The sequence below is a fragment of the Apteryx rowi genome, unplaced genomic scaffold, assembly GCF_003343035.1.
Source record: "Apteryx rowi isolate R43461 unplaced genomic scaffold, aptRow1 scaffold_156, whole genome shotgun sequence".
Classification (NCBI taxonomy): domain Eukaryota; kingdom Metazoa; phylum Chordata; class Aves; order Apterygiformes; family Apterygidae; genus Apteryx; species Apteryx rowi.
Window position 1 is genome coordinate 636,901 of NW_020447819.1, and position 14,705 is coordinate 651,605.

The 14,705-nt window shown below is 37.8% G+C and overlaps 2 long non-coding RNA genes across 2 annotated transcripts in view; one reads left to right on the top strand and one right to left on the bottom strand.

The window, feature by feature from the left end:
* Window positions 1–26: 26 nt before the first annotated feature.
* On the top strand, window positions 27–9,803 carry LOC112962840. Its single transcript, XR_003252421.1, has 3 exons — window positions 27–173; window positions 5,982–6,082; window positions 7,877–9,803. It is a non-coding gene; the product is annotated as an uncharacterized LOC112962840 (long non-coding RNA).
* Window positions 1,859–14,705, bottom strand: part of LOC112962841 — a 48,086-nt gene continuing 35,239 nt past the window's right edge. Inside the window, exons 3-5 of the long non-coding RNA XR_003252422.1 lie at window positions 6,963–6,998; window positions 5,049–5,189; window positions 1,859–2,954 (exon numbers count right to left, since the gene is read on the bottom strand). This is a non-coding gene — a long non-coding RNA (uncharacterized LOC112962841). The remainder of the gene's footprint in view (window positions 2,955–5,048; window positions 5,190–6,962; window positions 6,999–14,705) is intronic.

A 14,705-nucleotide genomic window follows, 5' to 3' on the forward strand; every position in this document is an offset into this window, starting at 1 on the left:
CCCGGGCCGCAGCCAGCGGCGCCCCTCCGGCGGCCGCGCTCCGCGGCGGCTTGTGCCGAGCTGCGAGACGGGGCCGGGCGGGAGGGAAGGGAAGGGAAGGAGGTGCCCCCCGCCCCGCATCCACGCCGCTGCCGTGCACTGGAGCCTGCCTGCTGGTGATCTCGGCAAATATGGTACGTTACTCTAAGTTACTGCTTTTCACAGGCCCTCGATTTTGATGCTTCGTATTATTATTTGCTCAAGGGATGACAACAGAGTTTACTTCAGCCTACAGCAACTTCTCACGTAACCCAGTACCCAGCTATGCTAGTACACACACACACACACACACACACACTGGTGTATCCTCACTCAGTTAGAACAAGCCCTCCCACCCCAAAGCTGTCTTTCACTTCCATTCCTCCCATAACACCTAGATTAGAAAAGAAATTGGATTAAAGGATATGCCTCCAGACGACCCAAGCATTCCCCTTTTTCCACTTAAGATCACAAAGAAAAACAGGAACATGCAAAACTAAGACATGAGGCAGAATGTGTGGGATTAAAAAAAAAAAAGTCACAGGTACAGGCATACCTGTCAAGAAAAGCCTCCTCCTCTAGGAACACTGAGGATTCTTAACTGAAATTAGCCTGCTGCAGGACCTGCAATCCGTGACAGATGTAGCAGCACTAAGTCTTTCTTAAGGAGTCATCAGATGTAAATGAAATGTCATAAAATGTTTAGCACCAACACAGCACATCTGGTGGCATGTGTGAAGGCACTTTTTTGCAGATAAGCACTTTCACATCATAACCAAGAAGGGTTTGATGGTTAGGGAAGAATAACAGATCCATTACTTAGATTCTAAGTCTCTACTAGAACCACAACATCAATTGAGGATAGTGTTGAAACCCCCAAAAGAAATCTTATTTTACTTTTGAAAAATGTAAACATTTCTTTTTGCAGCTGCTGAGGAAGATAAAAATGAAAACATTAGGAAAAAAAAATTCCAACTCTTCCATATCTAACTTTTTGCTGCAAATGCAATGGACTACTAGCTTTTGGCATACATCCCACGACAGGCAAAGAACCACTTAACCAGTTTTGCCCAGTATTATATTTTAGGCCCACATAATATGAACTCTCATTATTTGCCTCTCCCTCCTCCACTGTCCTTACAGTATTTCTTTATAGTCATCACTGAAGAATTTAGGCTAGCCAAGTTCTCAGCTGTGCTCTCAAGTTCCTCACAAAAGCATAAAAGGCATGAGCAGAACAGTTTATTGGTTCCTTCACCAATGGCAAGTCCAGCATTCTTTAAGTGTGGCAAAGATAGATAAACTGTGGAACACATGGATAGCACATTTGAAAAGAACCACAGATAATGAAATACCTTCCCCCCTTTGATGTCATTGTCCGTATGTGTTCTACTACTGGTGATTCCTGAACAGTGAAAACTCTACAAAGCTAGAACATAAATATTCAAACATAAATTTTGGTAGAGCTCTGCTGAAAGATCTCTATCTGTTTTATTCACCTTGCAAAGTAAATCTGTTTGTGAATATGTGAAAAGATTCTCAGATGGCTACTCCAGAGCTCTCAGGACTGAAGATACTTCTAAAAGCCGCCACAGAAGCTATACAGGCTCCAGGGATCAAACTTAAGTTTGATCAAAGTGTTAGAATGTGGCTAACTGATAATATAAAGTCAGAGATTCATTTAGATAACTGCTGGAAGAAAATGGCCAGTTCTCTCTTTCTTTCAGGCAAAGCCAGATATAATCTTAGCAAAAGCCTGAAAGGCTTAGCTCTACTTAAGCAAAGGAAAGGGGGGGGGGGGTCTAGTAACACGAAGGGAGAGGTTCTCCCACTGAGGCTTGAAATTCCCTTATTCTCCATCTTTTCTTGCCACTAACAAAAATTTTATGCCACCATTGTGGGAAAACAAGCATGTTTCTAACAGTCAATGTCACAGATGAAACGTGAAAATGCAGACAGGCTGAAACTAAATGAACTGTTCACATACTTAGGGGACATTATGTTCTACATCAGTGGAAAAGGTAACATCTCCACTAACAGCAGTCTTAACAGATTCAAGAACCAAAATTCTTTAGTCCAAAGAGATGTAATGAGTAGTGCATCCTCCTGTCTGAACATCCTCTTCTCCTTTCAATTAGAAGGTAGGTATGCAGCAGTCCACACAGATAAGGAAATCAGAGATCAAGAAATCATTCAGAGATCCTGAATTTTCAGGCTTTCAGAGAAGGCAAGAACATATATGACTGTGACATCCCCTGCAAAATCTATTGCATCATTTCTGGGACCATACATGGATGTGGAGAGATGAGGTGGAGTATTTTCACAACTGATGCTCTACAGGTGTTCACTAATCCTGGTAGCTGAGTGGCTGTTAGCATAACATGACCCCATAAGCAGACAGGTTCTGGTCATAGTGAAAGTGGTCTGGCTTCTTGTCTGTTCACACAAAGCATTGCGACAGTGTTGTCTCTCATCACCTGTCTTGCATTGCTGTGGATCAGAGGCAGAACTGATCACACACTAAGCAAATTAATGTGAGTTGAAAAATATTCCAGTAAGATCAAACTCATTTCTTGACCATCACTCAACTAAAATTTTGACTTATGTATTCTTGCCTTCCAAGGCCTCTTATCTTTGTATGTAAGTAAGTACAGAAACAGAACTCCTCTGCTTGTGTGGTGGTGATTCTTCTTCTGCTAATCTAGTACTGATAAAACATCCCAGGAAACATCTGAGCTGGCAGCTGCAGTACCAGCCTTTAAATTACTTACAGCACTATCATCTCATGTGATGTGACCAAGTTTTGCTGTATGCTCGAGAAGTGTCTTCAAGAACACTGGGTTTGGGGATGGTGCTAAAGGTAGTGTTCCTTAAGAACTTCCTTGTTGTTATTATCAGAATGCACGTAGCGAAGGCTCTTGTGGCAAATGACAAATCTAATAAAAAAAAGAAAAAAAAAAGAAAACTATACTGGAAATATCATATCCCCAGTAAGCATCCTAGGCATGTGTAGAAATACCTGTACAGAAGGTTGAAAGGCACAAACCAGTCCAATGAATCTAAGGTAAGTTTTCTCATTCCCAACCTGCAGATATATTAAAAGTTACACTGCAAGCAAGTGCAAGTTAAATAAGAACATATTATAAAAACCCTCTTAGGGTAAAGAGGCAGGGATAGAACAAGAAGCAGGTTTTTTGTGGTTAAGAAAGGAAAGAAAGAAGGATGGATGGCTCCTCCCTTCCCTTTTCTATTATGTTTAGTGAGGAAAGACAACAAAACTGTGGGCCAAGAGTCCATCTCCCATGAAATACCTACCTGTTGAAGGAGGTTTGTAAACTTACCAGACCTAAAGAGAATATAGGAACATTTTGCATTGTAACTTGGCAGAGTAACCAGTGCTCTTCAAGCAAAGAAAGGATATTTCAAATAATATAGATTTTGATTGAAATTTTGTTAGAAGAAAGCATGCTGCAATAGTAGTTAAATAAGCATTTATAACTGCCAACTGCCTATTTTTCACTCCCCCCCCAATATACATGCACCTCTACAGCATGGCTTGGATTCCAACAGCCAAAGCTGTTACTTGGGGAGGGAAAAACAAACCCAAGTACAGTCCTATAAAATATCTGCTGCTAAAACTTTGTAGCTGATTTGAGTCCACAGGACATCCAAGAGAGCATTTAAGTTTCCTGTTAAAATTGAATACTTGGCCAAACAAAGAGATAAGAGCACAGTGATTTGAGATTAGTTGAATTTAAGCAGAAAACAAACTGTGCAAGTACTGAACTTTGTAATCCAGAAGTAAAGGAGTGTGAGGTACGATCAACATCATTACAGCTTTTCAGACCGTCTACAAAACACTACTAAAATAACAACCTTGCACAGATATAAACATCCAAAGCAACGACAAATCAATCCTCCTGTGTTACCACTCATTCTCTTATGGTAAGATTACAATAACTGCAGATATGAGCTTGACGGTCACAAATATGTTTAGGATCTGAGATATGCTTAAATCACAGTTAAGAGTGTGACTGCAGTACATGTAAACATACCCAACTTAGCTTTAATTCAGCTACACTGTCATAGCAGAACAGCAATAGCAGTGCAGTCTTCCTTAAACGCGGTGTTATACTTCTGAGGACCCTGGAATCACACTTTGAAGGGCTAGCATATAGCATTACAGTTTCTTCTCAAGAGTTGTATGGAGTTTTCACAGATATATTTTGATATAATATCTTCCGAAGCACAGAAACCACTCATCCAGTTTTCATTAGAATTAAAGGCAGAACTTCAATTACTTTAAGGGGAACAATATTCGAGTTGCAGGTTTAGTTTACTTTTTAGTTTCATTGTCACCAGCATTATGGGATAATAAAGCATGTTTACAGTTCAGTAATTAAATGCTTCTACCATTGACCAAAAATACTGCAAAACACATTTTTAATCATTGAAAGGATACAAAACCAAGACAATTTTTCTTTCTAATATACACACATTAAAATAATGGCAGTGCAGCAACTGAAGAAATACTTTTTAAAAGGGACAGCTTTTATACAATAACTATTTTTTACTTCACAAACGTTATGTTGACATTAATCAAAATGAAAACCATTTGGGAGCATTTTATATATTCCAATTTTTATACTTGCATTTATTCTAAAATACATTACATCCATAAAATCAATAGCTGACAGTTTATGAACCCTATATTTTACTTTTTCTAAGATTGCCTTTTTTCTTTTTATAGCATTTAAATTCAGAATATATGCATGTTTCTGTAATGGTGCTAGTTCACCCCTCCTCCCCCAAATAACAACAAAGTCTCAGACAAAAATCTAATACTTACTCAGGAATTATGCACATGCTTAAAGAGAAGAGAGAAGGGGGAATATTTTAATCAGGAATAGGGCTAAACTCACCAATATTCAGGTATAAAGAAGGTTCGTTTTACTTGTTCAGCTCCAGATTCTCTTTACCTTGGTTTGTTCCCTAGTTCAAGGCACAGTCATTTTACCTTGGCTACATACCTTTGGCTCTCAAAATGCAGAGAGTTTGATAGAGACGGAGTGATGCTCGTTTCCCCTTGTATGATGCAGCTGAGTAAGTCTCCAGGTTGCTTTTTCTCAGCAGGGTTTCTTTATAGTGCAGCATTTTGCTTTCCCGGAGTACTGTAAAAATAACAACAAACATATGTACGCAAACTGTATCTCACAGAGCCCTATAATTCCATTTTATAAATGCAGTAATTACACAAAGGTTAAATAATTTGCACAAGAGGGAATTCATTCCCAGCCTGCATAAAGACGACATGAAATCTAATTGTGGGCCTATTGATGATTCTTTAAGTTTTTGGCCAAAATCTTCAGACATAAGCATTTAAAGATCTAAATAATGTTATGTATCATAAACATTTCACACAGTTGAAGTAGGGACATTGACTCATCTTAATTATCATGATATCTCTCACATTCTACTGTTGGTACCGACAGACAAAAGGTCTCTGTGAGAGTTAGTGAAATTTATCTAAAGTTTAAAAAAAAAAGAAAGAAAAGAAAGAAAAAAGTACATATTCTTGTGGTTCTCTCATCATTTGTAGTACTAGATCAGTGGAAAATAAAGGGAAAAAAAGAGAGAGGAAAACATGAGACTAAACCAACCCTCAATAATAAGTTTATTACAAACCTGGAGTAAATGGTCAATCAGATATCAGCCTCTACCTAAGTCACTACTACCTATACCCATATAGGCATTAGCTGCATCAATCTCTCAAGCCTCACCTCTTTGGGGATTTCTTATCAGTCTCACAACCCAATACCTTTTTGTTTGAAAATCAAGTCCATCTTTCCTTCTTGGCTACCATCTTTCACACTTCTCTTGTCCCATGGCATAAAGCTATTTACTATGAGAAATCAATGCATATAGTAGTCTTCTAAAATGCATACTATCCTCTCTAATTTCAGTTCAACTATTCAATCCATTCTGAGCAACAGATATTAGAAGAGTTCTGGATGGAAAGCTTAAAGCAAGTGAAGAAAAAACTTACAGTTAGGTTCACAAAAAGGTAAGAACAAAGCTTTTGTCCTTCTGGATGTTTTTAAAGAGTTCCAGATAAACAACCAGTTTGGCAGATGAAACTCTACAAGTAATCATTCCTCTCTCTCTCATACAGTAAACAAGAGCAAAAAATTAGTTCTTCTATTAGACTCCAGCTACAGGGCTTTTTTTTAACGCTTCAGTGAAAAGATTCATGAAATTATAGTGTGATATCCATGACTTCGTAAAGATATCTAAAGTCTCCAAACCTCACATATACTCTCAGTTCACTCCCCAAAGCTCTGTAGCACAGTTTCTAGTATACAACTACATTTAAACAGCAAAAAAATTTCTACAAACCAAGTAGCTGCAGTCCAAGCAATCTTTAAGAAATTTATGAAGTGTACAAGAAATCCAAGTAGTTAATGTTAATTAAAAGTTAAAGCAATAATGTATCAAATTGTAAGAAACTCCCAAGGCTGTCCTCTTTATACTAATTCTATAAAGAAGAGCTAACTATAGATTGCATAATAAAAGAAGGTTCTAGGTTAAACTTCCTAATGAGCCCCCCATCATTCTTAATATTTTCTCTAATATCTTTTTATGAATGCTGTGAGCTGAATACACAGTTCTGTCTCACATTTGGTCACACAAATCTGACCCCTCCCCCCCCCCAAAAAAAAACCTTTTGTCAGAAGAGGGCTATTTTGTAGAAGTTTAGTGAAATGTAGAATCTGTACAATTTAGCAGACAAAATGTGCTTAAATGAAAATTTGTTGAATCCTTAACTTCAGGAATGAATAGTTTCCTGTGCAGTATTTGCTATATGCTCAATTCCTTCAATGAAGGTGACGTTTCCTTTATCAATCACACTTTTTTCTTCAGCCTATCCACATTTCTATACTCACCGATTGCATACCATTCCTTAAGAGGTCACAGACATCCTGGAACACAAAGATAGATATGACAAAACAGAAATTGTGATGAGGTATCTAATAGGGCTCTACTGGTCTATATATCATCTGTATAAAAGAACTTTCTTTTCTGTTCCATGTCTTTTGTCTTTAATATAATGAAGGACTCCATTTAAACTCTCAGTACTCCATTTAAACTCCCACTTCAGAAAACATTAAAACTGGGGCAGAGCTATAAAAGACAAGTTACGTACCACCATTTTAACAATATATAACAGTAGCATAAAGTGAATTGTCTAACAAGTCTGTCTTAATTTAATTTCCCCCCCCTTTTTTTTTTAAATGATGGACCTTAAATCTAAGTGGTAAACACAACTTACAGTATTCCTATCCCTGCTAATATCAGTCTGTGAGGTCATTAAGACGACTGGATATGAATAGACAGACAACACTGAGTTGAGTTTTCCATACAAATATTAGTGTGACACATATGCTTATACATCAACAGAAAGCTTACTAGACAAAGGTAGAGCTTCTGGAAAAGTAAGTGAAGATATAGTCCTTAAGAAGTAAAATTCCTCAAGTCATCTTAGAAGTTTGCTGCACAAATAATAGACCCTAATGATTTTTTGATGATGATTTTGTATCAGAGTTTCTAATGAAAAATCTCTTTTGACCATTCCATTTGGGCAAAATAATTTAACATATAGATTCCACAGAAACAGTCTCAGAATTTTCTAGAAAAATCTTCTTTAACTCTAGACATAAATGGAATCTTAACCCTTCTTCCACTCCTTTTTCCTCTCTGATGCTGACTGCACAGACTCTGCTACTGACACTGTACTGCATGTTGAAAAATTACAAAGCTTCTACAGGGGTTCCCTAACAAATTGCCTTTCATTCAACAGAAAGCTGATTCCAAGAATGCTCAGATCAAACGACTAGTTTCTACAGAATACAGCCACCGGTTCTCTTCCTCTCACCAGAACCACCCCCCCCAAAAAAAAAGAAAAAGAAAAAGGAAAAAAAACAACACACACAGCCCAATTGAAAAGACAAGAAGGACATACGCAAGTCATGAATATCTTAGATGATGCTATGCGAACTTGAGTAATTGGAGGTAATAGGAAAACTAAAAGCCACAACCTCACAGGAACTCTAATTTTAACCTATGTTTATACAGATTAAGTCATCAACTCTTTCACTTCTGAATCCGGTGTTGCTTGAAGCACATATATTGATGACCAGTACAGGACAGTGTTGGGGGGAGTGGGAAAAATCAGTCTGGCTACCTCTACCTCCTTCTTCTGGACTGGGAGACTTGTACCCAGAAGAGGCTGGCTGTTTCCTGATTAACTGATTTCTTAAAATTGTTCTTGTTAGATGTCACTGAAATTATCAGTACTTCTTACCAGCTAATTGCTTTTATTACTTGTTAATTCTGGAAATATCTATGCAACAAGAACACATTTTTCTATCAAAATAGCTGGGAAATTTATTTCTCTTGTCATTACAATCAGATTATTAATTTACAGCTACAGACCAGATTGTTATCAGCCCTGCAGAGACTTTAAAAATAATACAACATGGTTCCTGGCACTCCCAGGCAGACTGAGAAATGCCACCCACACAATTAGCAATACATTTTTTACACAGCAGGCAAGAATATTTCTTATATGGATGTTTTGGAGGCAATTCTGCAGTAAAGAACTGGCACAAACAGAATCACTAATGCACTAAGGCAGGACACTTCTGTACTGGAATCTACAGGAAATCTGCAATGTCTTTGATACTTTTTGGAGAGAAATGGGATCACTTCAAATCTCTCTCAGGATAGCTGATTTAGGACACTTCAGCAGTACCTGACTGAAGCTGCACATTACTAACAAAATGCTCTTACTGTTGACAAGGTTAGGCATTACAGAATATTGTGAAACTATACCCTGCTGGTGAACAGCCTAGACCTATAAATGTACAGTGGTTCTGGTACAGCTGCATATACTCTAAAGATCTCTACTTAAAGAGCTGTGCAGAAAAGCAATATATCCCACTTCTAAATAACCATCATGGCATGTAGAGAGGGTCTGGAAGTTGTTGTGACAGACTAAGGTGACATGATTTTCCATTTTGCTACTGATTTGAATGGCCAAAAGAATCAGTGCTATTATCAGTGCTAGTAAAGGGCACAGTAGTGGTTCTTGATGTATAATAATCAGGGTTTCCTAGAGGGAAAGTTTTGCTCTTTGACAGTAACCATACTTTTGGCTGGCATTTGAGGAGCTGACTGATTAGCAGAGCAACCATACTTACAAGAAAAGAAAAGGAAAAGAGAAAAAAAAAGAGGGAAGAAAAAAAAAAAAAAGCCCAGGCTCACCTTTCTAATCCATGGGATCTCACTGAACAGAGCAGAAAGGCAGAGTCTTTAGCATAAAATTTAAAATTCATGAAAGAAGATAACTGGTTATGAAGCAATGAAAATGAGCCCTTGGAACAGTCAATTCTGGACATGGGGCAGTAATTTTGTAGAGAGCCTCATCTGAACTGTCTTCAGGCAGGAATTACTCTTGTGTTATCATTACTGCTCTGAGACACAGGACATGTTCATTTACCAAATGAACCAACAATAATGGAAGAATACCTGACTGCATCCCTGATTTCTGCTGAATTGCAAGCTACTAATATATTTTTCGCATCTATGCAAAGACACAACAATACTGTTCCAAATACCATAGAACTGAGTAGTAACCTTGGGACACTTCACTTGGTTTGAAAAGGAACAAACTACTACTTCTAAAAACTAAAAGTTTTTACAAATTCATAAAAATTTAAAGTGGACATATATATTCTGCTCAGTTTGCAAGAGCCTTTGAAACAGCAAAAAAGAGAATGTTCACATCTTTTGAAGGTGGAGATGATGTCAGTAGTAGTTTAACACTGAAAAATCAAGGTAAACTTTCTTCTGGGTTATTGTGTTAACTCTGAGAATACCACCTAAGAAACAGAGCAGAAACTAGAGAGACTCAGAAACACGTAATAAGAACTACTAAAGGCATAGAAAGGAGAGGCAAGGAAACACTAAAAGAGATGTAATTGGTGTCAATCGTGGCTTCTATTACCCTCACAACCGAAATTCAAAGGGACGTTCCATTAAAATGAACCCCAGTGATGAAAGTTATGAGACTTTGCCCTCCCTTTCAAAGCATTAACCATTGGAATTCAAATTCACAACACACCTGAGATCAAAGATTAATACAAAGATGGGACAACCAGCCAGCTCTCCAATTCCCAGAATTGCCTACTGACATTAGGTGCCCAATTTTCACCAAAACATACATAGAAAGAAATTACTATTATTAAGGAATATTTTTATCTACTGGCTCATAAGAGAAGGTATTATAAACATCCATAAAAGGAAAATACTACGGACTGTTAAAAGACTTGGTATGGTTATTCCTGTCAAGAAAAGAATCCTGTTCATATCTCCCCAGAACACCAGTCTTAAGTGTTTGATATAAGGTGCAGCATTGTTTATGACATAACTTTGAACACAGACATAAGTGTCACTGCTAAGAATTCTTTATAGGTCTCCATCAGGCCTTAGCTGGAAGTTTTGATCAGCTTGTTTGCTTTAGTTCAGATTCACATACTCAGATCACGTACCTAAGAGTTGTAAATGGGACATGAATCCTAACAGTTTCTTACTACCACCTTGATCTTTTCATTTCTTAACCAAATAAATATAATCCTGCTAAAATTACTAGGTCATAATTTGAATTGGCAACAAAGCAATTCCTGAACATGGCTGTAAGACTAATTTAAGGGTCCAAAGATTGCTTCAGGCTTGAAACAGAGAAATTATGCAATGGTCACACTGAATTAGCAGTTGTCATAGGGATGTTGGAGACCATTATTCCATGTACGCATGTGTAACTCCTACTAACATTAATGGGGTTACCAAACACATTGAGATGAAAACTGGCTCCATTATGTGAACATTGTTGGAAAGATGAACTGATTTTCATGCTAGATGGATGGAATGAAAGTTCTAAACACACTGATTCATTGAAGAACACAGGAGTGCACACTGCTATCAAATGAATATATAGCACAGAAAAGAGTGAAAGCTTGCTTTTGGAAACAAGGGGCTACAACCATCAATCCCATACCCTAGGAATCATCTCTTTCAGAGTTTGGACAGACTGCAGGTCTGGGAATGAGAAGACCTGGACTTTATCCAAGTTTCTGCTACAGATACATGTGTGATTAAACACACATAACAGTCTCTCTGGGGAATACTGGTGCCATCTCATAATACCGGCATCCCAATTAGGAGCCTGCACTCTCCATGTAGTCAATGGAGCCCTGAGAGGGCTCACAAACCTAAATCTACCTCTCTGTTGAGTATTTAAGGAGCCCAGACTGCTACTGCAGATGCTTAAAGATAAACAGTTACATTTTACTCCTAGTGGGAATGTAGGCTGCCTTTTCTAAGTCTCCAGGAGGGAAAAAAACAAAAAAACAAAAAAAACTCTGACAAAATATAAAATGGAAACCACAGACTACCTCCCATTTGAGTAATGGCACAATAACACAGTACTGCAATACTGACATCCAGGTTACCTAGGGTCACCCTCTTCAATGGATAAAACTGAAAATGGAAGAATAATTCCCTGAAAGTTACCTTCAGAGATATCTCACCACCAGACTTTGTAGGGATGAGTCAAATCAAGGGCAGAGGATTCATAAATCTGCCTTCCTGGGACATCCACCATATCCTTCATTAACATCCACAGGCACACTTAAGAGGCAGAATATGACTGTTTGGAAGCACTGCAGTCATGTTGGGGGTGGGCAGAAGCCTCAACAAGTAGATCGCACTGTGTGTGATAGGACTGGAGCAAAGAAAAGGAAGATATACTTGTGCAAAAAGGAGCAGCAGAGGGACAGGTGTCACTGGAAGCTAGTCCTATGCAGGTCTGTGACAATTCTAGTGCTAAGAATTTCTAATTTGCGTGCATTCAACAGTGATGACATACTGCAGTCCCCCTCCATGTCATTTAAATGGTAGTGACTTTTTACAATAACTATAAAAAGGAGAGGATAGAAAAAAATATACCTAATGGGGGAGGGGGGGGGGGGAGACAAAAAAAAAGTCAAACTCCTTTGGGAGCTTTATCCGTTTTGGCTCATCTTCCCTCACCTCTAGGGAGGCTACGGGAAAAAGTGATATCAGTTCTGATTTTTCTTCGACAACTGCTTGGTTATCCTTCCAGATTACTATTACCTACTAACACTATAGAAACTTTACTGAAGAATAATATGAGATGTGATTAGACTTAATTTTCATTGTCAGTCATGATGGCTCTTTTTCCCATCCAAATGGGATGGGACTTGGATCATCAAATGCTTGAACTGCCTATGTTAATCTTCAAGAACACACCATTAGTGAATAACATGAATGCAGCATTTACGGAAAAGATAAGATTAAAAAGAATGAACAGTCATTGTTCTGTGCTACTTTTAGGCCGGTCATTAATTTCACTATGTATTTTGCATGTGTATTAATTAATATGTATCAATTTATCGGGACTATAATCCACATTTCAATACAGCATTTAGACATCTGTCATAGGGCAGCGGCAGCACTTCTTTTTCCTGGATTCATGATATTGCTATAAAATACAAAGTACAGGTCCAAAACGTGCATAACAGAGGGAAAGTGATCTGATAACAAAATTGTTTTCTTAGGCTAAAACCTGTTGCATATTAATGTATATAATAAACATAAATAGGTGATAAGAGGCAGAAAAAAAGTCTTCTATACAATGATACAAGATTTTGACTCACATGAAGAACTTCTACCTGTATGGAGTTAGAGAGAGAATCTATGAGTATGAAACACGCACTGTTTTTCAGTGTTTTTATATTTCTCTTACCGTTTCTGGAAAGAAGCACTAAACCACTGGCACCAAGGAATAAATTTCCCATATCCACAGAGGGATAAACAAGTTATTTGCCTAAAATACTGACCTTAATGCATTCGCCTTTTAATTTATGGCTCATCAGTATTTATCCTCCCTTCCTCTGACTCCAAGCTTCCACAGAAGCTCTTTCAAGGCTAATTCCCAGTCAAACTTTCTTGAGAGATTATGAAATTTGGTCATACTTACATTTTACTGAACAGGCTAACAATATTTTGGGGGATTAAGAAAACTTCTCAATAATATCTCACCATTATGCACTGCAGCCTTCATACGCTTTCTCAGTGCATTATATTTTGAGACACTCCTTGGAGCACCTACTTCCACATTTAATAGTGCTTTGGCAAAGGGTGCTCAGCGTGGATGAGGGAATCAGAAATTCAGCTCCTACTGGAATAGTAGATTTGCTCTTCTTCCCTTCAAAGTTGCAGAAGAAATGATGGCACCCTGAATAAGGAGTGCAAAATTAGATCTGATAGCTCAAGGGGCCAGCAGCATTGCAGGGAGACTGCCTATTTCTAGACCAATTGATGAAAGTAGTATTTTCTTCCCTTTATGTTTCCCTGCCCCCAAAAGGACAATTAAAATAATCAACCCAAAACCATGAAAAAGCATATTCCCCTGATTCAGAGATACTGTAAAACTACTGTTCAGGGGTAATCAGTCCCTAAATCAGTCCCTGTCTACACTCTTTACGATTTAAACAGTTCATCTACTTTGATTTAATAATGAATGGGATAACAAGGACCTAACCAAGCTTTCCATCCTACTATAACTAAAAGGATAACTGACACACATGATACTCTCTGCAAAAAAAATTAATGCCTTAACCTTTGTATTTAGGCATCAGAAGAGAGAACTTGAGACTAGGCTTCAAAATCTGAGGATTTGCAAGCAAATTACTTCGTGTATTTTCAGATTTTACTACACACTCAGCTCTCAGGTTGGTGAATGGATTATCAAAGGCTGCAAACTAACCAGGTTGAAGAAGCATAAATAATCAATTCAAACTAGGTACTAGCTACAGTCTTTTCTGTTCACATTAGTACCAGCCTGGGAAGTCTCCATAGCTAAATCATAATTGTGACTGTTAACACTTTAGATTTAAACTGCGGAGTTATGTTTGTCAAGCCAAGATTAGAGTATACTATGGGAATATGTGAAAATAGATCAAGTTTTCAATATTAAACTCCTACGACCCGCAAGAGAGACCGGGCATTATCAAATGGTTTGGCTATGCCAGACCAACAGACTACGTACAGATTACAGATTAAGAACAATACTAGGCTGTGTATGGATGGAAGATAAAAGATGAAACTGATCAAAATTATCTGATATTAATTACTGGTACAATTATTGGTCAGGATGTACATTATTTTAATTATATCAATACTTGATAAAGTGGAGTATTATTAATATGTATTATTGTTGCTAGCAAATCACAAATACAATTAGGGAAAAAACACAATTAGGTTGCAGACAGAATGGAAAATGAGAGAGATGAAATTAACCAAATGATCTGATATGAACTATTAGCCCAGCAAAAGTAATAGCGTAGGAGATTTTCAAAAGCAGAAAGAACAAGGTGGCCCATGTGTATGACAGTTGCTTAATAAGATAGGAGACCTGGAGCTGCAATTTGCTTGAAAAATTACTGTAGTTTAGTGAATTAGGTAGGAACAAGAAGCACATTCTGTCTAATCCCGGTTCTGACACTCACTGACAGTGTGAAGTTAGACAAGTCACATAACACCAG